At 56.7% G+C, this 23,496-nt stretch overlaps 1 protein-coding gene across 6 annotated transcripts in view; it reads left to right on the forward strand.

The window, feature by feature from the left end:
• The first annotated feature begins 322 nt into the window (after window positions 1-322).
• The window catches only part of Elfn1 (extracellular leucine rich repeat and fibronectin type III domain containing 1), a 59,606-nt gene continuing 36,432 nt past the window's right edge, over window positions 323-23,496 (forward strand). Inside the window, exon 1 of one of the 6 annotated variants that reach the window (XM_060367993.1) lies at window positions 323-474. The gene's annotated coding sequence lies outside the window, so the exon portion shown is untranslated. Of the gene's footprint in view, window positions 475-3,214; window positions 3,269-3,348; window positions 3,535-4,009; window positions 4,164-23,496 lie in introns of those variants that run through there. The other 5 variants (XM_060367997.1, XM_060367996.1, XM_060367994.1 and 2 more) reach the window with 5 other exon arrangements.

Here is a 23,496-nt window from a genome sequence, read left to right on the forward strand (position 1 = left end):
CCCGCTCGCCCTCGGGGCCCTCGCCCCCGCCCCGGGCCGCCCCCGGGCCGACCTGCCTCGCGCCCGCAGCATGAGCCGCCGCCTCGCGCCGCCGCGCCCGCGCCCGGGAGCGCCCGCCGCCCGGCCCCTCCGGCGTCGCCGGCGCCGCGGCCGCCCCGCCTGCCCGGCCGGCCCGGGAGGCTCCGGGCGCGCGGTGGCCGCTCTTGACGCAGTGAGCGCCGCAGCCCGGCTCCCGCGGGCTCCTCTCCGGGAGCGGCGAGAGGCCGGGCCCCGCGCCCGGCGGGCTCCGGGAGGGGCGGGCGAGGCGGGCGGGGGAGGAGGGCTGTCTGGAGCCGGCGGGAGCGGCGAGGAGGAAGAGGAGGAGGAGGAAGCCGCGGCCGCCGCCGCCGCCGCGCTCCGGGGAGCGACCGGGGCGCGCGCGCTCGGCTCGCCGGCCACCCAGCCTCCGGCCCCGGGGGCCGCGGCCCGGTCCAGGTAGGCGGGGGCGCGCGGCGGGCGGGGAAGGGACCGCCGTGCCGCAGCCGCGGGGTCCTCGGATCCCCGCCCCTGGGGGAGGGGTGGGAGGGGTGGGGAGCGCGCGCTCTCGCCGGTGCCCCCGCGGCCCCCGCGGTCCGGGGAGCCCACTCGCCTCACCCCCGGGCGTCCTCACCCGGGCCGGGTCCCCTCCCCGCCCGCGGGGCTCCGGACGCGGCGGCGCTTTGGGTCTGAGGCTCCAGGGCGCCCCCCGCTCCCCGGCGTTCGCCAGGCGGCTGCACCCGAAGTTCTCGCTCGCTCGCCGAGCTCCGGCCGGACAAACTTCCCTCCCTGACTGCGCGGCTCAGCGGAGAGCCTGGGCTTGGGACCCCACCTTGTGGTTGGGGAGCACCCCCGGGGAACCCCGAAACTTTGCTGAAGATGCCGCCGAGGCGGTGGGGGGCTCGCTTGGCTGTGGGGTGCACGTGATGGCCGCGGTGGCCCAAGTTAGCCCAGAGGCTGCCCCGCCGGGCGCCCCCCCCCGAGTCCCAGCACCTCCTCCTAGTCCAAGGAGGAAGGAAAAGTGGGCGGTGGGGTCTCGCCCTCCTGCCGCCCCCCCCCCCAGGTCGAGGGCGTCCGCAGCCCTGGGAAGGGGAGGGCGAGGCCCACGCCCCCCGCCCTCGGTGTGCGGGGGTCCGGGGCTTCAGTCCTGCCCCTGGTCACTCACGGGTGCCTGTGGCAGGAGCCTGCGGGGCCGGGGCAGCCCGGGCTGGCTTTGGCTACGCGGTGGACAGACCTCTGCCCCCTCTGTCCTCACGGACCCCAGGAGCCGCTGGCTCGCTCCTCTCCTTCCATGCTCTCCCCTCAACCCTCCAGGACGCCCCTCCCCGAACTTTCTCTCTTCTCACTCGGCCGGGGCTGGACCGTGACCACCCGGGGGCGGGAGCCCAGGCCTATCTCTCGCCACCCAAGCGCTTTCCGAATCCCTCAAGGCGATGGTGAGGTCCCCGGGGCCCCCCTGCCAGGTCTGAGCGGGGATCGCCCCCAACCGGCTTCCAGTCCTTGCGACCCATCGCCCACGCGTGACACATTCGCCGGCAGCTGCGGAGGGGGTGTGGGGAGCCGAACGGCCTGCGAAGCTCCTGGAAGGGTTTGGGGGTGAAGGGCTCCGGTCCGGGCGAGGCGGGGAGGGGCGTCTCCCAGCCCTCTCCCCAGCCTGCCGTCCCCGCGCACACCCTGAGGTGTCGGAAGGATCCTCTCCCTTGGCCTCACCCCCAAGCTCAGGCCAGAGCCCGAGTGCGCTCTAGTGTTGGGGGGCCGGGGAGTGGGGCGGGCTTCCTGTCCGGGATGGGGCGTTGCGGAGCGCCCACCCCAAACCGCCCGGGAATCCTGTCTCCGGGCTGCCTCGGCCCCGCCCCCTTTGGCTTCACCGCTTCCGAGCCCGCTTCGGCATCCTCAGAGCCTGGAGAGCCGAGGTGGCGCATCTTTCCCGCTGCTCTGGGTCTGGGGAGCGGCAGGGGGCGTGGAGCCCAGCAACGCGGCCCTGACAGATGTCCTCGCGTGGCGGCGCCGGCGTCTCTGTGATAGAATTAATGGCTTACAAGCAAGCGGCCGATCCGCCCTGTCCCGGGGGAGGGGAGGCCCGAGGGACTCCGGGATCCCGGTTCCGGCCGGCCAAGCACTCTGGAGGTTGCGGGGTGCGACCTGCAGGGTCTGACCCTTCCGCTGCTCAGCCCCATCTCCAGTCTCGCCGGTCCCCGGCTGGGCGCTCCCATCGCGGGTGTCCTGGGGACCTTTCTACCGAAGGACAGCGTTTCCCCTCCCATCAGCTGACCCCCTGGGGCCTTCCAACCCCCCCAGCAGACGGCTGACCCCGGGAACCACGAACTTGCCGCGAGGGTGGTTTGAAGTGGTCCAGGGCCGGGGGGAGGGAGGGACCTCGGCTTGCTCTTCGTGGAAAGGGTCAGAGGAGCGAAGTCCAGGCGAGTGGACCCCGCACCATGCTCTACCACAGCGCTTGGTACACAGGCCACACTCCCCTCGCAGCATTCCCAGACCGCCTTCCTGTCTTGGGAGACACTCGGCAGGGGCGTCAGGCCCCTGCTATTCCCCTGCCCAGAACTGGCCAGCCCCAGAATTCTATGCAAGAGTGACCCGGAGCCCCAGGCACAATCTTGTTGCTGGCAATCAGCCGCTGGGCCCCCCTTTTAGAGATGGCTGAGAGGGAAGGGTACTCCACACTTCCCACCCTGAGTCCGTGGGCCACGGCCTGGAACGGTCAGGCCAGCAGTATTTATCCACTCCATGTCCTTGTCCTGGGCCCCGGCCCTGACAGGAGGCCAGGCTGGGGAAAACTACATACATCTCAGATGCCTCGAGGGCCCACTCCCCTCTTGGGTCTGAACTGACCAGGTCGCTTATTTCCGGGACACAGTCTTTGCCCATATTGGCTGTCCCTTCCTGGGAGCAGCAGCCAGCCAGCACTGCGAGGGTACACAGCCCTCAGTTTCCAAGTTCAGCCAGTGCTAGAAGGCCTGGCAGGGGCAGGTAGCTAAGAGCCCACTCCCCGCTCCCCGTTCCTGTGGGTGCCCAGGCCAGGAGGGAGCCCAGCCCTGCCACCCCAGAGCAGGGCCAGGCCATACTCAGGGCGGCCTGGTGCCATGGGCGTTCAGTCACTTTCCCTCTTCCCCACACACTATAGGATCTATCTTGATTTGCTCTGCCGCTGAATTGAGTCAACTCTTTTGTATGCTCGGTGAATTGCCCAGCTGCTGGCGAGGCGCGGAGGAGCGAGCGGGGAGCGAGCGTGCCGGGGGTACTGAGGCCGGGAATCAGGAGCGGGCGGGGGACAGGAAATGGGGAGGGGGCGCGGCGTGAGGACGCGATGGGCCGTGAGTGGAGACTCGATCTGCCAGAGCACGGCGGGGCTGCGAGCAGGATCTGCCGAGGACGCCCCGTCCGGAGCGAGGAGTCCCCAGGGCCCGGAGCCGCGGCTGTGCCGGGGCCTGGGGGCCTGGGCCAAGCGTCTCCTGACTCGGTTTCTCTCCGGGGGCTTCCTCGCGGGCAGGCGCGCGTGGACCGGTAGGCTGAGCTGGAGGGTGCTGGAGAGCCAGCCCTTCCTTTGAGTCCCCCGAGAGGCCGGGGAGAGTGAGTGAAGGCTGTGGGTCAGAGCCGGGGTGCCGCTCTGCGCCCCCGGGGCCCGGCTGCCTGGTGGGAAGAGCCGGGTCCTGAGGGGGTCGGGGTGTGTTGGTGATGGGGTTGCGCGAGCCCCTGCAGAGGGAGCAGCTGCCCCCTCCCACTTAGACGTGCAGGACGGACCGTCAGGGTGCCCCTGGGTCCCCGCCAGCCGGATCCCGAGGAGATCAGGCCCGGAGCGCAGGGGGGACCGGGAGGCGAGGAGGAGGAGGAGGAGGAGAAAGAGGGAGGAGGAGGAGGGCGCGCGGCTCGCAGCCGGACTGAGCGGGGAGCGGGCAGAGGGAGCCGGCTGGTAGCGAGGGCGGGCGGCGGGGGAGGGGAGGGGAGGACGGGCGGCGGGAACCGGCCCCCCCGCCCCCCCGGGCCGCGCGGCGAGGGGCGGGGCGCGCGCGCGGATCGATGGGCGAAGCTGGGGAGGAATTTCAATCCGACAGCGAACTTAGAGCTTGAAGGACGGCGGCGGCGGCGGCGGCGGGTGCAGCCCCGGAGCGCCGGCGGCCGGGCCGGCCGGGCAGGTAAGCTCCGGGCTGCCGCGTCGCAGCGTGGCCCGCAGCCGAGCCGGGCGCGCGGGACCCCCGCGGGCGACGCGGCGCCTCTCCCACCCCGGCGGCCGCCCTGCGCCCCTGTCCCCCTCCCCCGCTGCGCCCCAGGCCCCGCGCCCCGCCGGGGAGCGCTGCCGCCCGGAAAGTTGTAGCAACTTGGCGGCGGAGGAGGGCCAGCCGGGTTCGGTCGCCCAGGGCCGGCGGCCGGGCCCGGGTGTCACCTCAGAGTCGCCGCCGCAGCCTTCGGCCCCTGCCCGGCCCTTAGCTTCGCTGCCCGCACCCAGCGCTGCTCCCTGGGGCCAGCCACCCTCCCGTGAGGAAACCTCCGTGCTGTCCACGCACCTCCTCACCCGACCCCATCCCCCGGTGTCACCATCCCTACCCCGGCTGCCATCCTTCCTTCCCACGGTCGGAGAGCCTGCGGGCAAGGCACCTGGCACTGTTCAGCCCCAGTCCGCGCGTCCCAGGGACCAGGGTCTGCGTCCGAAGCCAAGGGAAGTTGAGGACTTTGTCGGGAACTTGGTGGACCCTCCGCATGAACTTGGAACTGTTCTCATGACCGTCCATCTAGGGGCTGCGGCGAGGAGTCTGTGGACCTGACCGTTCCTAGCCTGTTTCCTCCTTAAGCTAGTGCCAGCGAGTGCCTCAGCCGCGCTCATACCCCCTGCGCCCGGAACCCGACAACTGAGATCAATATTAGCTCTTCGCCGTGCGACCCCGAGGCTTGTGACGTCTCTGAGACTCAGTTTTCCTATCTGTAAGATGGGGATAGGATGGTCCTTTAGAGAAGTGAAGGGTTAACCAAGATGGATCTGGAGGAGTTGTTTTCCCCAACTTGGGGCAGAGGAAACCAAGGGTGCAGCTCTTAGACCGTCCCAAACCCGACCCTAACCGCTGAGGTTGTGAGAGAACCGTCCTGAGAGACCCTGGAATCTCTGGGGACAGGAGTTGTGCAAGGTGTCGGAGCTGGGGGCGTGTATAACAGGCAGGTCCTTTCCTCCATCTCTCCTAAAGACATTCTAAAGGGCCCCCACCCAGCCCGAAGAGGCTGTGTTCGAATTGGGGTTATGTCACTAAAAAGCCACAAATAACCTCCGCTCCTCAGCCTCAGCTGTGGCCTTGGAACTGTCAAAGGGGCAGATTCCTAAGTCCCACTCTCTCCTTGTGTCCCAGGTCACCAAAGGTGGAGGGTTAGCGTCCAGCCGGCTAAGGACAGTGTGGGAATACCTTCTTCTCCCTCTGGATTTGAGGGGCTGGGGCTCTAGCTTTATTTTTTGCTTTCTTGGCCCCTCAGAGGTCCAGGCAGGCTGAAGAAACTCGGACACCCCCGCCCCCCAGCTGCCCAGTAGAAAGCCCTGAAGGTCTCCAGGTGAGAAAGGGCTGTAGCTATGTTCTTTCCTTGTTCCCCTAAGGCCTGGTGCTCCCCCCCACCCCCAGGCTGTGGTGCCTAGCCTTCTGGGTGCACACCACCCAGCATGATACAGCAGGCTGTTTGTGACTCTGAGGAAAGCTGGCATGGGCGTCTGAAATGGACCCCCACTCTGAGGCCGGAGAGAAAGGAGTGTGAGAGGAAGAGAGAGAGAGAGAGGGGGGGGGGGAAGAGAGAGACAGGGGGGGAGAGAGAGGAAGAGAGGAAGAGACAGACGAGGGGAGAGAGAGGGGGAAGAGAGAGGAAAAGAGAGAGGGAGAGAAAGAAGAAGAGAGAGATAGGGGGAGGGGGGAAGAGACAGAGGGAGACAGAGAGGAAGAGAGAGAGACAGAGGGGGAGAGAGAGGGGAAAGAGAGAGAGGAAGAGAGAGAGAGAGAGAGCAGGGCTCTGACCAGAGCAGGGAGGGTGAGCAGGCAAATTCTATGGGACCCTTCCTTCTCCGAATAACACTGACTTCCCCAAAGTGTCTTGGCTTTGGGTTCCCTGCAAAGACTCCTGGGCAGAGGAGTCTGCTGGCTATGTCTCCCTGACCCCTCTAAAAACAGGTGGTTGCAGCCCCCTGGAGAGTCCCAAGCCAAGGTCTGGAGCAGCCCAGAGTTCAACCCTGGCATTTGAATCACCGAACCTAAGCCCTTGGACTCGGACTCTTTAGATGACCCTCTGGTAGGTAGTACCGAAATTCTGACCACGTTGGACTGGAGAGGACAGTCGGGCGTCTCTCTTCCTGTGTCCCTCGCCTGCCTCCAGTGTCTAGGTGAAACCTCTAGATTCTAGGGCGATTCCTCAACACTGGCGACGTCCCTCTCGGGTCCTGCCACTTCCCCGTCCTACCCCCTGAGGAGCCCAGTTCCCGTCCCCAGGAGACCATATTCTAAGTGGCAAGTCTCCTCGGAGACTGCAGCTTCCGGGATATTTATGAGCAGAGAGGCCTGGCCCCAACGATTCATATTTCTCGGCTGAAAGAGGCTACATCTTGTCACCATCGGGGTGGGTGGCACGCAGATAGGGACAGCAGGAGCAAGATGAAAAAAAGTCACAGGCAGTGACAGGCAGGAGGGATCTCCAGAGCAGGCAACGGCTATGAATTTCGGGGTGTAAACTTGGGAGGCCCTAATGTGTTACAACAGGCTGGATAGGTTTGCTACCCCTCCCACTCCCATTGTTCTCCTTCTTTTGTCTTCTGCCCCGGGTTTAATTTCTCCCAACAAGGCATAGAGTGTCACCTGGCCTTGAGTGAGTCCTTGTTGGAGTAGCTGATGACAGATGCACCCCCACCACCCCCACCACCACAGGAAACTTGGCCCTGAGCCATTCCTCAGGTTCATGTGAGGAGAGGAGGCCCAGAAAGCCATAGGATGGGGTCCGGGGCTGCACAGCAGGCCGGGTTCGCTCAGGCTGCTGGGGACACCTGTTTTTCTTTTGCATCTGTGCTGGAGATGAGCCAGACGCTGGGTGCTACGTGTGGCCTCGTGGTACCCTTCTTTCTGCGGCCTATCCGGACAGCTGACACTAGGCTCCCACTCTGGTCTCAGAGACTGTAGCCGGCTTCCTGAGGGCAGAGCGAGGCAGGAGTCGAGGGCCAGCATGGGACCCAGCCACCTCAACCCCACTGTGTGCTGGCCTTCAAGCTGGGAATGAGATTGTGGTCTGGAGAGTGGGAGACAGACGCGGCCGGTGTAGATTCTTCTGGTGGAGAGCACCGGATCTGGCCCCATTTTCCAGAAGGGTCTAGGACCATCTAAGACCAGGAGCCATGAGCTGTGAGACTTAAATTTCTAGAGTCTGAGAACAGCTTCCTTCCTGGAGGGCTGTCTCAGTGGGCCAGGACCTCAGAATTGGGAAAACATAGAAGGCCTAGGCCAGGCTAGCCCTCCTTAGACAAAATACAGAATGGGAGAGCCTTAGCTTCCTGCTCCCTCTGCACTCTGAAGAGGAGGGAAACTGAGTCACTGAAATCACTGAGACTATGGCCCTGTAGCCCTCTCCCCCACCCACTTGGCCAAGGCTCAGAGGCTGGTCTTCAGAAATGACCTGTGTCTTGATGATATGACCTCCCTCTGGTCCCCATCACTGTGACCTGTCTCGTAGGGTGCCCGGTCTTGTGAGACAGTCCCATGCTTCTCTGCTCCAGTGTGGAGGGGTGTGGCTTGCAGAAAAGGGTCTCCTGGTCCTTACAGAGTAGGAGGGCATGGCTTTCACTGGGGGTCTTAGCTCATCCTTTGGTGTGGTCTTCAAATATCTGCTGTACCCTGCAGTTTCTGTCACAAGTCTCCCCGTACCAGCCCCAGGGAGGGACTCCAGTCACAGGGGAGATGATTAGAGGGAATTCTGGGGCACAGGCAGGGCCAGGGCCATCTGTGAGGCTGTGGCACCCCAAAAAGAAGCTGAGATTCAGAAAAAAAAAAAGGGCGTGGGAAGGCACGAGCTGGCCTGGAAACGTCCATCAACCCAGCCTGGCAGTTCAGATCCACTTGCAAAACAATCTTTCCATCTTACAGATGGGTAAACTGAGGCCCAGACAGGATTGTTGCCATGGCATGCCAAGTCAGAACCAGCAGAGCCAACAGACCATGCTTGCCCCACACCGGACTCCTGCCCTCAGCGTGAGCACAGCCAGGTCCCCAGCCTTGCAGATAGACGGGAACTCTGCCCCTGCCTGCAGGTCCCCATCACGGCATTGGGGGATCACTGCCTGTGAGGTCCCCCAGAGCCCTCAGGCCTCAGAAGCATGCGACTGTGCCACTCCCTATCATACCTCTGTGGGATCGTTTCACCCATGGAGGCAATACTGGAAGGACAACAGAAGCCCAGTGAGCCTGCCCCCCCCAACAGTTCCACTCCCCAACAGCACCCTGCTTTGGAAGCGGCTGGGTTCAGAGGAATCCTGCCTATCCTGGGAACCCCAGGGAAATGATTGACAGGCTGAGCCTCGCCTGTGTTTACTGACAGATCCCAGCTTTATTTTCAGTAGGCTCAAACTCCGGCAACTCTTAGTCATTAACTTCCTGTCGTTTAGTAAACACGGAAGCTCGAATGGGCTGCCACATAGTCCCAACACACACACACACACACCACACACACACACACATCCTGGCTGGCCAGGTGGTGGGGTGAGGACCCTGTCCAGGAAGGGGCAGTAGGCCCTTCCAGGGAGCACAAGGAGTGCTAAAGATTGGGCTTTGAGGTTAGACATGGTGGTACATGCCTTTAATCCCAGCACCCGGGGAGGCAGAGGCAGGGGAATCTCTGTGAGTTTGAGGCCGGCCTGCTCTACCAAGAGAGTCCAGGACAGCCAGGGCTACACAGGGAAGCCCTGTCTCTAAACCAAAATAAATAAAATAAAAGGAAAGGAGAAGGAAAACTAGAGTGGGCTTTGTGGTGCGAGGTGAGGGATGGCAGCCATGCCCTGCTGGACAGCGGCCGGCACTTCTGGGGACCTTGGGCTAGAGCCCTCCCTGCGCCCACAGCACAGATGTCAGAGGCCCTGAGGCTTACTGGGCGTGTTCCTCAGGGGGTCAAAGCCTTGAGCTCCGAGGCGCCAACTGAGGCGCATTTGGCCCTCCCGGTAAAGCCCTGGTTCCCGACCATCTCATGTGAGGTGGGCATTCAGTCCCCCAAACTCCTTAGCCCCTGGCTTATTGGCACCCCAGGAGAGGGGCGCACCTCACCCATTCAGCGTTTCTCTCTTGGGACGTTTATGTCAGAGCCACTGCTGTTCCCAGGGGCCTCTGGGAGGGATGGGCTGCCCCTCAAAGACTACCCCCTGCCAGCCGTGTGGCCTGAGACTAACCCTTGCTCCTGTGCCCCAGGCTTTAGTCTATCAGCTGGGTCTGAGGCCTCAGGTCCTAGGAGCAGGTAAGCAGGCTGTCCTGGGGAGGAGTGAGCGTGTGCGGAGCCCGATGAGGGGTGTGGCCTGCTGGGGTCCCTTTCCTGTCTTTGAGCCGGGACTTGTCCCGTGTAAGGTGAGGGCTGGTTTGGATGGGTTATCACAGTCTATGGAGAAGGGCAAGGGTACTGCACCTCCTAACTAGCCCCCCTGCATCTGGTACTCTGTCCTGTGGGGCCCCGACATCCTGGGTGGTGGCCCTTCTGTGCCCTGTGGGGTAAGAATGGAAAGAGAGAGGGTCCCGAGGAAGGAGGACCGGGGTCCTGTATGGCCACAGCTGGCATGTCAGAAGATGAACAAAGCCAGCATGGGCGAGCACCCCGGCTGAGAAGCCAAGAGGAGGCCGCAGGGCTCTGGCTGCCCCCAGGCTGAAGTCCCCGGGAAGAGCTGGTTCTTTCTCACAGCTCAGGGAAAGTTGCTGACATTTGTAGCATCCCGGAGACCAGGCTGACTTGTGTGTTTAAAGGCCTCTGACGAGCCAGTCAGGGTGATGCCATGGAGGCCGAGGCAGAAGGATTGTACATCCAAGGGTAGACTGGGATGCAAAGAGGGACCTTGTTTCTAAAATAAGGAAATGGATAAATAAATAAATAGTAGCTCCCTCCCCGTGGCCGGTGCTGGAGAAGTCAGTTGGAGGCACAGCAGAGATGGAACTGTTGACAGTCTCGTGATCTGGGCTGGCGACGCAGGTGATGGAGAACACTGGCTTCTCTCTTGACATTGCTTGAATAGTTGGAGCCGGGCCAGCAAGATGGCTCAGTGGGTAGAGGCCGTTGAGTACTGATTTCAGTCAGGGCGGCCCCCACAGCAGAAGGAGAAAGCTGGCACCTGCAGGTTGTCCTCTGACCTCCCTGTGAGTGCTGCGGTGGCGGGGTGCGCACGCCCAGCCGGCTGGATAAATGAGAGGTCATTTTCTTAAATCGAAGCCCCGTTCTATGGAGAAAAACGCTCTATCAAGTGAAACCGCTCTTATCTGTGTGTGTTAGGAAATGGGGGACACACCCACAAAGAACGTGGAAAGTGAGCCTTGCTTCCTTCTGATGTTCACCGATGCTGCAGAGGCTAAAATAGGCTCCCAGCGCCCCCTGGGATTCCCGTGGGCGCTAGTGACAGGGGCGCACGGTGTGCATTCTTGGGAACTGGTGTCTGTCTTGTAGATAGGCTCAGAGGACACGCACACGTGTGTGCCTGCGGGAACACACAGCCCAGGCCTTGTGTCAGGAACGTGATCTGGGCCCGGCAGAGCGGGTGGGAACTTCGGGGTGAGGCTGCGAGTGTCTCCGGGGCTCGGGCAGCCTCTCACCTGTGGGGCCTGCGTGCCGCCGTCCTGTGGGCACAGTGAAGACAGCCGGGCCTCTGAGGTACCCACCACCAGACCGACATCTGGGCTTATTTTGGTTCCCTGTCTGGTGTGCCCACAGAGCAAGGACACGTTGGCTCTGAGGGACGAGCCTCACCAGGGATGGGGTTCTTTAGAAAATCAGCCTGTCGGAAATCCAGGGTGCCGGGACTGGAAAGGTGGCTCAGCCTCTAAGAGCAGTTCTCAACCTTCCTAACACACTGACCCTTTAGTACACTAGTACAGCTCATGTTGGGCTGACCACCCCCAACTATAAAATTATTTCTGTTGCCGCTTCCTAGCTGCAATTTCGCCACTGTTATAAACCTTAATGTGAATGCCTGTGTTCTCCAGGGATCGTAGGTGACCCCTGTGAAAGGGTTGTTTGACTCACAGGGGTCATGACCCCCAGGGGGACAACCACTGGTCTCTAAAGAAGCTGCTGTGTGTGCATGAGGACCTGAGCTCCATGCCCAGAACCCTTGAAGAAGGTAGGTGTGATGGGCCTGCCTTGCAGCCCAGAGTTGGGGAAACAGAGGCAGGAGGCCCCTGGGGCGCTGGCCTGTCAGCTAGCCTATCCTGTGTGGTGGGCTCTGGTTCAGGGAGACCCTGCCTCAGCAGGCATGACGGATTGCCCTGGAGGACTGATACTGAAAATCCATCTCTGGCCTCCACACACATGCGCACACACAGGCACACACATGCACACATGCACACTCATGCCCATGTTCAGGCAAGACCAGCTAGGTGCACACAAGGGCGAATTGACCCCATGTCCCAGAAGGCCAGAGTACAGCCCTGTGGCCAGGCGGAATCTTCTGCGCCCACCCTGCTACAGCCAGCCCTACCAGGGTCGCAGAGAGTGCCAGGTCCCTCCATCAGCACGCTCAGTGTGCTCACTCACAGACTGTCCCCACCCACACCCCACAGACTCCAGAGAGGCTGAAGGCAGCACAGCGCTTCTGATCACCGGCTTTCCTCCTGTGCCCCTTGTCTCTGATGCACTCCTCTTGGCTCTGTCACCTCCCAAGCTGAGTGGCTCAGGGAGTTGGCCAATGTCATGCTAAACAAATGGCAGTGACAGTAAATTTGGGGATGAGGGGTGAGGCATAGAGGAAGCCGCTGGATTTCCCACTCTGTTCTCTGCTGCGCCCACACTGGCTGGGGCCCCAGGTTTGCCCTGACGTGCCTCTTTTTGAGGTGGGTTTCTGGCATTCTCTGTGGAAGGGAAAGGGACAGGGCACAGGCCAAGGAGCAGCAGCGAATCTGTAGGAAGCTTTGCACATTGTGTGTACTTGGCTCACAGCGCACACGCAGCTAGGACAAAGAGCACAGAGGCCATGTCTCCCTCGTCCTGCCTGGGCGCCTCTCTCTGAGCGTGTACTCGGTGTTCTGTGAGCTGCATGGATAGCCTTCAAGGCACCCTGCCATAAGCCCTGCTCCCGGGGTCTGTGGTTGCAGTCAGGACCCTCCTGAGTTGGAGGTGTGTCCGAGGCAGGTCGTGGAAGGGCTGGGTGGGAGTGGGAGTAGGATTTGGGGCAAGGTCCCCGAGGTCAAAGGCAACCTTTCGCTGTGAGTGACACCCGGAGAGCTGATGGCCACGAAGGGGGTGCTGGCCCGAGGGAGGCCAGACCCCAACCCTGGGGATTCGAGAGGCAGGGCTGGCAAACTCGGGGCCCGCTCCAGTCTCGGGGTGCACCTTAGCTGTCCTCCTGAGCAGCGGATTTTATACACCATGGGTACCACTGAGTCCTGTCTGTGCAAACCCGCGTGTCACCAGCGCCACTGGGGCACAGAGCTCCGCAGGCTTAGATGGTGACAGTCCACACAACCGGAGCCAGCTTTATTCCAGGGCAGCCTTCATTCAGTTCACTGAAATGTAGCCCAGTCTTCCCGCAAGCCCCCAGCCATCCTCCTGCCTCAGATTCACCACTGCTGGGATGACAGACATATGATGCCACATTCAGCTTAGCTTCTTTCTTGGTGAAGTGTGTGTGAGTGTGTGTGTGTGTGTGTGTGTGTGTGTGTGTGTGTGTGTGTGCGCGCGCGCAATCCAGAGATCAGCCTGGAACGTCATTCCTCAGAATGCTCTCTCTCTCTCTCACTGACACGCAGACGAGAACTCTGGTGTCTACCCACCTGATTCATACAACCTGGGGTTGAGACGGGAGTGGGGGTAAAGGGCACCCCAGACTGTCGCTCCCCTGAACCAGGAGGTGCCACCACACTCTTTGTCTTCCCATGGCTTCTAGGAATCCAACTCGGGCCTTCCAGCTTCTGGGCGAGAACCTCGCCCTCTGAGCCTCCTCCCTGCCCTGTGTAACGGTTTTGAAGTTCATGCTCATTGCTGCGTGAGTCATCCCGGTGTTTATTTTTAATTGCTCAGTAGTATTCCCCTCTCTCAGTAGGCTACGTTCCCTTCGTCTGCATCCCAAGGGGCAGGCACTTGAATCATTTCTGGTTTGGAGTCGTAATGAATCACACTGTGACATTTGTGTACCAGCCTTTATGTACGGGCCGGCCTTCATTCCTCCCGGGTAGATCCCACGGAATGGATTGCTGAGTCATTTGGTAAGTTTATATTTAAATTCTTAACAAACTGCCAAGTCGCCAGACTTCCAAATTGGCTGGGCCAGTTTACGGCCCCATCAGCAATCTTTGAGGGTCTGGGCTCCTCGGTGTGCCCTGCTCGATACCCCTAGAATGGCACAGCACTGCTAGTCTTTTCCTTATCGATATCTGAGCCGGAGTGCGGTGCTATCTGGTGCCGGGGCCAATTTGCAGTTTCCAGGATGACCAGTGATGTTGAATGCCTTTCTCTATGCTCTCAGGCACCCACATTTCTTCTGTGATAAGATGTCTATTCAAATCTTTGCTCATTTTTAATGGGTTTGCCTCATTATTGCCTTTCAAAATTATTCAAATTTACTGTGAGAGTTCTGTATGGATTCCAACATGAGTGTCTTGTAAGAAACAGATTTGTAAGTGTCTTGATATCCGCTCTCTCCTTGAGAAAGGGTCTCATGTAGCCCAGATTGTCCTCAAACTCCCCACATAGCTGAGGATGACCTTGATCTTTTGATCTCCCACCCCCACTCCTGCATGCTGGGGTGTCAGGTGCGCACCACCTCACGGGGATTTATTCTGGGGTAGGAAGTCAGGGCTTGCTTCATGCCTGCTGGGTGGGCGCTCTTCCCATGGAGCCTCAGCCCCAGCCCCAGCCCCATTTTCTTCTTATTGTCTTTCTAGCACAAGTTCTTTTTCCTATCACAATGTCCATTTTCTTTTCTTTCACGAACCTTTTTCTTTCTTTCTTTGCCTAGTCCAAGGTCACAAAGACTTTCCTTCATTTTCCTCCCAGAGTTGTGGAGTTTGGCTTCTGCTACTTAGATTTATCAGCCATCTGAAGTTAATGTCTGTTTATGATGTAGGAGGAGCGAAGCTCTTTTTTTTTTTTTCTTGGTGTGTGCGTGTTTTAAAGACTCTCCTCTGCTTTATATTTTCTTGAGACCATAAATGCAGGAGCTTATTTTTGGATTCTTGTTTCTGCTCTACTAACATCTATTTAAAAACATGTTATATTTATATGTTATATTTATTTATTACTGTGCATGCATGGATGTGGGGTCAGAGGACGACCCCATAAAGTTGGTTCTCCCCTTCCTCTATGGATGTCAGGTCTTCAAGCCCCTTCACCTACTGAGCCGTCTCGCTCGCCCTGAGGTCCACCTCCGGTCTGTCCTGACCGTAGGCTCTGCACTACTGTGGCTCTGCAGTCAGGTTGGAAACGAAGAATCATAAGCCCCTCAACTTGTTTTTCTTCCCAAACTCCTTTCTGCCTCTTCCTAATCCCTTGACATTCCATGCCAATGTTAGGACCAGGCTGTCAGCGTCTCTGAAGGTGCCTGGCGTGAGTGTGAGGGGCTTGTGCTTCATCAATAGTTTAACTTAGGATCTCTGCCTTCGTGTCCACACCTCAGGATGTCGTTTCTCTTTATTTGGGTCTTTAATGTCTCTGAGCTCCTTGTCATTTTCTGTGTGTAACGACTGTGAGCCGAACATTTTCCAGACACTGACTCACAATGTCGACAAGGCTGGCCTTAAGCTCAGGATCCTTTTGCTTCTGTTTCCAGTGCTGTGAGATGACACACGGGTGCCCCACCCCCAGCCTAACTGAATGTCTTTGGGGAAATCCATTCTGGATGTTTCGTTTTCTAGCATAAGTTATTGCAAATGAAATTATTTCTTAATTTCGCTTTTGCAGTGTCTGCTGCTAGTACAGAGAAATTCCGGTGAGACGCACACAAAATGTGTGTGTATATTTGTGTTTGCCACTGCCAGTGTGTGTATGCATGTATGGGGAGTGCGGAGCACACCCGTGAGGCCTAGCTACCTTGTTTTAAGAGGTAGGGCTCTGTCGTGTCGACCCGAGCAGGCTAGAATGGCCGTCGAGCACCAGGAGTCACCTGTTCCTGCCTCCTCAGTGATGCAATTACAAGCAAGTACTGCCCCGTCCAGATTCATTTGTTTATTTCCAAAGATTTATGTTTTCAATTTGGTGTGTATTTTGCCTATGTGTGTACATACGCACCTTGTGTATACTGTGCCCATGGAGTCCAGAAGAGGGGGTCCGATCCCCTGCAACTGGAGGTACATGGTTGAGAGCCACAGTGTGGGTGCTGGGAGCTCAACCAGTCCCTCTGCAAGAGCAGGCACTCTTAGCCCCCGAGCCGTTCTTCAGCCCGACATCCACATTTTTAAAATGTGGCTTTTAAAATGTGGGAATTTCATGCACTTTGCTGACTGAGCCATCCCCCGAAGCGCCCATTCTGCGTATTAATCGGTTGTTCCATAGCCTTGTCAACTGTGACTGTTGATCAGTCAGGCCCAGCAGACGCTAGTGAACACACACAGGATCATGCTGTCTGAAAACAAGGAGGGATTAACGTCTCCCTTTTTTAAGCTGCATTTCCCATGTTTCTTTTTCTTGCCTTATTGCTTTGGCTTGCATCTCTAGAGTCATGTTGAACAGCACAGAGGCTTCATGATCATGGAGAAAGGTGTTTTGCCTTTACTGTTCAGGATGAACTCAGATGCAGGATTTTAATTTTTTAGGGTTTAAACGTTTCCTAACATTGACCTGATTGGGAGTTTTTCCATAACAGTATTGTTGACTGCTTTTTCCAAATTTGCCAAGGTGACCCTGTGGTTTCTTCATTTATCTATTATTTTATGTTGCTGGCTTGACTTGCTAATAATCTGCTGGGGCCTTAGTATCAGTGTTCACGAGACAAAGAGGCTTATCTATGTTCTACTGGGATGTTTCTACTTTTAGTGCCAGGGAAAAAGTTGGTCTCGTGAATATGTCTCTGTGTGCCTCACTGTCTCTGATTGTGTCTCTTTGCACTTCTCTGTCTCTCTGTTTCTCTCCGTCTCCCTTTCTCGTGCCTTGGGCAAAGATTCTGCTACTACGTATAGTCTCAGCTTTTGTTCTGTTGGAACAGAATCTTGGTGTAGTCCAGCCTAACCTTGAACTCATAACCTTCCCACTTCAGCCTTTTGAGTGCTGAGATCACCAGAGTGCACACAGCTGCACCCGGCTCATCTTCTTCTCTGGAAGATTTGATTTTGTCTCTGTAGCTATTAGACATAATTTATTACTAAAGCCACCTGGGCCTGAGCGTCTCTTCATGGGAAGACTTCAAGCTAGTTGTCTCTTTGGGTCCTGATTTGAATGTATTCAGATTTTCCGTTGCTCGTCAAATCTGATCTCATGACTTGTGCATGTCTGGGCATCTGTCCACTTTATTGAGATTTGAATTGTTAATGTTTTCATCATAGGCTGTTTGTAATGTCTCTTCATAGTCCCATGTGCATTTGGAAAGAATGCACTGGCCCCCGGGTAGAGCGCTCTGGAAAAAAATCCCTCAGCCGGGTTAGTGCTGATGTCCAATCTGCATTTTTCTCTCCCCCAAACTCATTTGTTTGTTTTGTTTTTGTGATACAGTGGATTGGGGCATTGCTCATCTGATGAGCGACACTTTTATATATTAACACAAAATGAATGTCGTTTACACGGTATGCGTTATGTTTGGTTCTTATTCTTTTAAATCCACCTCGATAGTCTCTGCCTTTTATCTGGACTGTTTGGCCCATTTATAGCTATTTTTATTTCACGAAGTTTCTATTTACACAGTTGTTTTCTATGTCTCATATCTTTCTCTCTTTTTGCTTTATTTACTGCCTCCTTTTGCCTTTAGGCATGCCTTTAGGCAATATTTTACTTCTATTGATTCTTGGTCAATGGAGTTTTCTTTTCAGCTACTGTACTTTTCAACTCTATATTTATCACCACCTACTCATTTTCCTCCTCCTCCTCCTCCTCCTCCTCCTCCTCCTCCTCCTCCTCCTCCTCCTTCTCCTCCTTCTCCTCCTTTTGTGACAGGATTGCTCTCTAAGTAGACCCAGCTGGCCTCAAACTCACAGAGATCCACTTGTCTCTGTCTCCCAAAGGCTGGAATGAAAGGTATACCATAATGCTCAGCTTCAAAATTTTCACTTTTGAAATAATTTCTGTGAGGCTGAAGAGATGACTCAATGGTTAAGAGCTCTTGCTGCTCCTCCAGAAGACCAGAGCCCAGTCCCCAGAACTCTGTAACTCCAACTCTGGGGAATATAACACCCCCTTCTGGCCTCTTCGGGCACTGCATACATGTGCACAGGCCTACACTTCACACACACGCACACACGCACACGCACACAATTAAAACAAAATAAAATATGAAAATAATTGTGTATTTGTAGAGGTTGCATACCTTTTTGTTGTTATTTTTGAGACAGGGTCTCTCTCTCTCTCTCTCTCTCTCTCTCTCTCTCTGGCCCTGGCTGTCCTGGAACTTGCTGTGTAGAGCAGGCTGGCCTTGAACTCATAGAAATCTCCCTGCCTCTGCCTCTGGAGTGCTGGGGTTAAAGATATATACTACCACGATTGACACAGAGATTCCACACTTTTACGTATTATTATTATTATTATACTTAAAAAAAAACCCTTTAAACACACTTTTGTTTCTTTGGACCAATTATTAATATATTAACACTCTTGGAGTATTTTTCTTTTATACCTGACATCTGAGGACTTTCCATGATGGCTTCTTATTTACTGATTTTTTTTCCCCACTCAGTAGCAGTTATTGTTCCTGATTTTGTCTGTTGTATAATGTTGAATTGAAAATGGACAATTGTCCCAGAGTGGATCTAGATTCTGAGTTTTTTTTCCCTTGGAGAGTTGTTAGTGTTGGCATTTTATGCTTCTGTTTTATTGTTTGTTTAGTAACTTAATTGGACTAAAGCTGTGGAATAGACTTCCTCTGATGTGTGGCCACCAATTTCTCTATTGTTTCTACCCTCTTACTTCCTCAATTCTAATTCTTCCTCCCTGTTTGTTCTTTTTCTCTTCTCTTCCTTCTATTTTCTCCTCCCCTCCTTGTCCTCCCTCTCTCCTCCCTTCCTCTTCCTTCCTCTTCTCCTGTTCCTCTAATGTTCCCTTCCTTTTCCTACTCACCCTCTCCATCCTCTCCTCCTCATTACCTCCACCCCCTCCCCATTCCTTTTCTTCCTCACTCTCCTCTCCTTACCCTGCCTTCTTTCCTGTCCTCCCTCTTTCTACTCCTCTTTTCCTTCCCCCTCCTTCCTTTCTTCCACCCTACCACTTTCTAAGGGCCACCCTCTGTCTGCCCAGCTTTGTGGTCACTGGGGGACCAGTTGGAGGTTATGTGGCCTGCTTGGGTCCTGTCAGTCCCTGTGCCATGATGGCAGACCTGTCTGTGAGTCTGGAAACACATGGAAGATCAGAAGCTAGCGTCTGTGTCTCCCTTGGTCCTTGCTTCCTGTCAGACCCCTTTGTGGCACCTGCACACTCTCCTGGGCCAAGGGCCTAATCTATCTGGGCCCCTGCCTCCCACATCAGCTGGCCGTGTGGGGAGAGATAGGCTCTTTGTGTGACTGTCACAGCTCGTGTATAGTCTCTGGCTTGTCCCTGTCCCTGTCAGGATCTCAGTTCCAGCTTAGAAGCCATACTGGCTTTCCCTCCACCAGCCCCGAGGCTCCCGCACTTTCTGTCCACTAGGGTTTCATGCCTTTTATTCTGAATTAAATCAGCCCCTGGCAGAGAAGCTTGGAGTCCCATGGCTCAGCACAGCCCTGTTTAATCGCTGTACCAGCCAAGTGGGGAGACAAAGGCAGCTCTGGGGAAGAGCAGCACAGACCTCTGAGTTATCTACAGCCAGTGCTTTTCCCAAACACAGCTCTTTGGTTTGTTTCTAGGATGCTGGAATGATCCCTGTTGAGAGTTTTGACCAGTGTTATGGCTGGTGTGTGTGTGTGTGTGTGTGTTCACACCCACGGAGTGTGGAAACCTGAAGTCCATGTTGGCTGTCTTCCTCAGTCATTCCCTCAATCACTCCCACCTTATTTTTCGAGTCAAGGTCTCCCATTGAGCCAGGAGCTCAGCGATCCAGCTGGACTAGATGGCCAGGGAGCTCCAGGGTCCCGTGTGTCCTCCCCTTTTGAGGCCTTGTGCTTGCACAGCTGCTCCGTGCTTCATCCACCGCACCCTCTGCCTCACTTGTGACCCTCCTGCCTCCGCCTCCTGAGTGCTGAGAGTACAGATGTCCACAGCGCCCAGTCAGAGTGGGTCAGGATCTTGCAGCCGTGCTCCCTGTGGCAGTGCCCCCACCTCCTTGGTGTTCTAAGTGCCGAACTTTTGGGCTGACGGGTAAGGGTACTTGCTGCCAAGCCTGACAACCGAGGCTGGTCCTCAAGGCAGAGCCGCATGGCAGAAGGCGAGAACCAATGCTGCGGGTCGCCTTCCAACACCCACACACCCCCGTGGCACACATGGGCCCCGTGCCCCGCCAGGAAACAAAATACAACCATAAAGTGATGGCGGACGAGCTGGATGGCTCAGCGAGTGAAGGTGCTTTCAGCAAAGCTGATAACCTGGATCCCCCTGCTGGAAGGAGGGAATTGTCTCTTGCCCTCTGACTTCCATACATGTACCAGGGCATGTGTATGCACACATGCACACACACGTATGCACACAGTTCCATGAAATACCAGAGTGGACACCCCTTAGACATGAGCCACCTCTTCCCCTCCCCTTCCCTCCTTCTTAGGGGTAAGCACTCTGATTTCGACCCACATGTTAGGTTTACAGCTTTTGTACATGACCTGAAGGGAACCATGTGGTCCTTGTTCTTCTGCGCAGAGCGCATGTGAGGTCCCCAAATGCTGGTTGTTCATGACGGTACCGTACGGTTTTCCGTTTACCTGTGGGCACATGCATTCATTGATAGATTTATGGTTGGATGAATGGTGGATAGATTTATGGTTGGGTGAAGGGTGGATGAGTCAGTGGTTGGATGCATGGGTGAATGGATGGATGAGTGGGTGGACGGGTGCATCGGTGGGTGGATGGATGGATTGATGGTGAGTAGATGGATGGGGAGATGCATGGATGGAGAGGTACATGGTGGGTATATATTCATGTATATATGAATGGCTGTGTGGGTGGGAGGGTGGATAGAGGGTGATGGACGGGTGGGTGGAAGGCTGGATGAGTAGGCAGGTGAGTGAGTGGATGGTTGAGTGAGAGAATGGATGTTTGCATGGGTTGATGGGTGGATGGATAGATGAGTGGGTAGATGGATGGGTGGATGAGTGGATAGACAGTTGGATGAACAGATGGGGTGATGGATGGGTGGACAGTTGAATGAGTGGATGGGTGGATGGGTGGATAGATAGTTGGATGAACAGATGGGGTGATGGATGGGTGGACAGTTGAATGAGTGGATGGGTGGATGGGTGGATAGATAGTTGGATGAACAGATGGGGTGATGGATGGGTGGACAGTTGAATGAGTGGATGGGTGGATGGGTGGATAGATAGTTGGATGAACAGTGGATGGGTGGATGGGTGGATGGGTGGATAGATAGTTGGATGAACAGATGGGGTGATGGATGGGTGGACAGTTGAATGAGTGGATGGGTGGATGGGTGGATAGATAGTTGGATGAACAGTGGATGGGTGGTTGGATGGGTGGATGGATGGTTTGGATGGATGAGGCAGAGAGATAGTTGAATGAATGGATGGGTGGATGGGTGGATAGTTCATCCAACTATCTATGGGTAGATAGTTGGATGAACAGTTGGGTGGATGGGTGAATGGGTGGATGGGTGGGTGGATGGATGATAGGATGGATGGATAGCAAGCACAGACCACAGGTGTGTCCACCCATGCTCCTGGGTGGCTGGATGATGGATGATGGAGCACTATAGGATGGTGATGGCTCATCGGATGGCAAATGTTTATCTCTCTGCAGGGCCTGAAAAAAGTGTCGCTGAGGTTAGACGTTTGAAAGTGTAGATCCCTTCAAATGGAGACAGTAATTTATGTAGCCAAACATCGAATGGAGACCTCGAGGTCCAGACAGTTTGCTTGACCAAACTTGTAAGGTCTGGCAGTTACTGTGGTGAGACCTGAACCAGCTTCCTTCCAGCTTTATCCTCCTGAGATGACCAGGACTCCAGTGATTCCAGAAGGCAAGAGCCCGTGTGTGCCCTCATGGGCCAGCTCTGGCAGCTCCACGTGTTGACTCCTAACTGCTCTGAAGTCTTTGCTGTCTTTCTCCTGGCCCCAGACATTTACTGAGAACCTACTGTGTACCTGACATGGGATAGACCATGAGAGGTCGGAGTCTTGGAGTCTTGTGGTCCCTCACTTTAGGGGACACCCCACCCACGTTTTATAGATCACAAGGTTAGACTCGAGGCCTCCAAAGGCTGTGTTGGGCTGGGAGTCAGTACTCTCAGAGCTCGGCTCTGCAGCTCCAGCCTTGTCCAACCTGCCTCCATCCCCCAAGTCAACTCCTGGCGTAGCGCTTCCGGCAGCATCTGTGGGTGGTGATGGATGCCGGCCTGGTGGGAATCTCAGAGAGCATGGCCTTCTGAAGAGTCTGCCTTGGCTCCACAGAGGGGTGTTGCTAGGCTGTGTCTAAAGGCTGGGCCAGGGAGCCTGGGAGATGTTTAACTTTGAAAAATAGACCTTCACAGCTCATTAGGTCCCAGCCTCTCGGCCCGGCGCCTCGGGCAGCTCGGGAATGGGAGACGGCAGGGCATGAAATCGCTGAGGTATTTAAAGGCCGATTCTGCATTCTCCACCAGTGGTGTCTGTCTGCCAGGCCCCTGGCAGGGTTGTCGTGTGATTCGGAATGGGGTGGGGTGAATTTCTGGAGTGTTGTGTGTGACCTGACTGACCTAGGTCAGACGCTCCTTTCTCTTGACCTCAGACAAGTCAGTTCTTGATTCTGAGCCTCAGTTTCCCCGCTTCTACCTATGCCTTTGTGACATCTCTGCTCTTAAAAAAAGTCTCAGGTAGCCCAGGCTAGCCCCAAGATTCTTAGGTATCTGAGGATAGTCTTGAACTCTTTATCTTCTTTCCTCTGCCTTCTGATAACAGGCATGACGACACTGGTTTTATGGGGTGCTGGGAATGGACCTCAGGGCTTCACAAATGCTGGGCAAGCACTCTACCAGCTGAACCACATCACAGTCCCGACTCTCAGAAGTGGAGACTGGTTAGGGAGCCTGCAGCTTCTAGGCCCCCTCCTGTCTCTTGATGCAGAGGACCCAAGGTCTGAATAACATCAGCCGGCACTCCGCTTCCCGGGCCCTCAGCATGGTGAGGGCTGCAAGCACAGCTTGGGGTTTCCTTAGTCTTAGAAGTTCATTCATTGTCCATCCTAGGGGCCAGGAGGAGGGGCTGGGCTGGGAGGAGGAGGAGGCTCATTTGCATGGGGCCTCAAAGAGACAGCCAAGAAGAATCAGAGCTAATCACGAGAGCCGGCTGTGGCCACAGGACTCTAAATTGCATTAGGCGGCTTTTGGTCTTCATTGAACGCATCAGATGCAAAGGCAGAAGCAGGAAGCGCGGGCGTGTGTCCTGGCAGCCCACCCCCGCGGCTGCTGCCTCTGGCTGGAAGCTGGGGGGCCTCTAGAGCCCTCCCCCAACTCCTGCTTCTCAACCCCCACCAGCTCCTGTAAGACTTTCTCGGGCTCTGTGACCTTGGACGAGTTACTTTCCTTCTCTGGGCTTGTTTCCTTAATTAGAAGCTACAAAGGCTGGCTTCCTGAGTGCCAAAGCTGTGAAGGAAAAGTAGAAGCCCAGGAGGGGGTCGGAGATGCTTCAGGCTTCTTCCTTCTGCTCCGTGGGCGCCTGCGAGGACCTGTGTGGCCCCCTCCTCTGCACCGTGCAGTCTGGACTAGGACCCTGAACCTCAGTCTTGTTGTCTAGGCAATGGGTACAGCCTGGTTGGAGGGATGCCCAGCACTGCATTAACCCAGGCGCGTGCCTGTCATCCCGGCACTCAGGGTGGAGAGGAGCTCCGGAGTCATCACGACCCTCCTTGGGGGAGTACGGAGCCCCCAGGAAGTGATCCAGAAGCAGGGTCCCTTCTGTGGGTCGGGCTTGGAGTGGGCGTGGCTCCCTCTTCCCTTTGGGGTTCCAGAAGGTTCCGGGAGGTGGACATCCGGGCTGGGAGGCGGTTTTCGCTGGAGGGTAACCCAGGAGTCCCCCCACCAAGGGTCCCGAGGCGGCC

This window comes from Meriones unguiculatus, chromosome 15 (assembly GCF_030254825.1).
Source record: "Meriones unguiculatus strain TT.TT164.6M chromosome 15, Bangor_MerUng_6.1, whole genome shotgun sequence".
Taxonomy (NCBI): Eukaryota; Metazoa; Chordata; class Mammalia; order Rodentia; family Muridae; genus Meriones; species Meriones unguiculatus.